Source organism: Elephantulus edwardii, unplaced genomic scaffold (assembly GCF_000299155.1).
Source record: "Elephantulus edwardii isolate Elephantulus edwardi_28Jun2011 unplaced genomic scaffold, EleEdw1.0 scaffold00121, whole genome shotgun sequence".
NCBI classification, from domain to species: Eukaryota; Metazoa; Chordata; class Mammalia; order Macroscelidea; family Macroscelididae; genus Elephantulus; species Elephantulus edwardii.
Window position 1 is genome coordinate 4216156 of NW_006399871.1, and position 404 is coordinate 4216559.

A 404-nucleotide genomic window follows, 5' to 3' on the forward strand; every position below is an offset into this window, starting at 1 on the left:
TAGAGCAGGGTTTAGGGCTGTTGTGCATAGGGTTGCTATGAGTTGGAAACGACTCGACGGCACATAACAGCAACAACAACATTACAAATGGCATTGTTTTCCTTATTTTCTTTCCAGGGGTTTTTAGTTTTGTTTCTACAAAGGAATTCAACAGAGTGTTGTGTGCTTATCTTGTACTCTGCCAATTTGCCGAAGCAGTCAATTAGATATAGTAATTTTCTTGCTGAGTCTTTGGGATTTTTTAGATATAGGACCATATTATCCTCAAATAGAGACAGTTTTACTTCCTCTTGGTTAATTTGGTTGTCTTTCATTTCCTTATTGCACTGCCTAGGACTTCCAATACAAGACTGAATAGCAGAGAATAAATGGCAGGCTTGTGGGACCACTAGCAGAATGTTTTC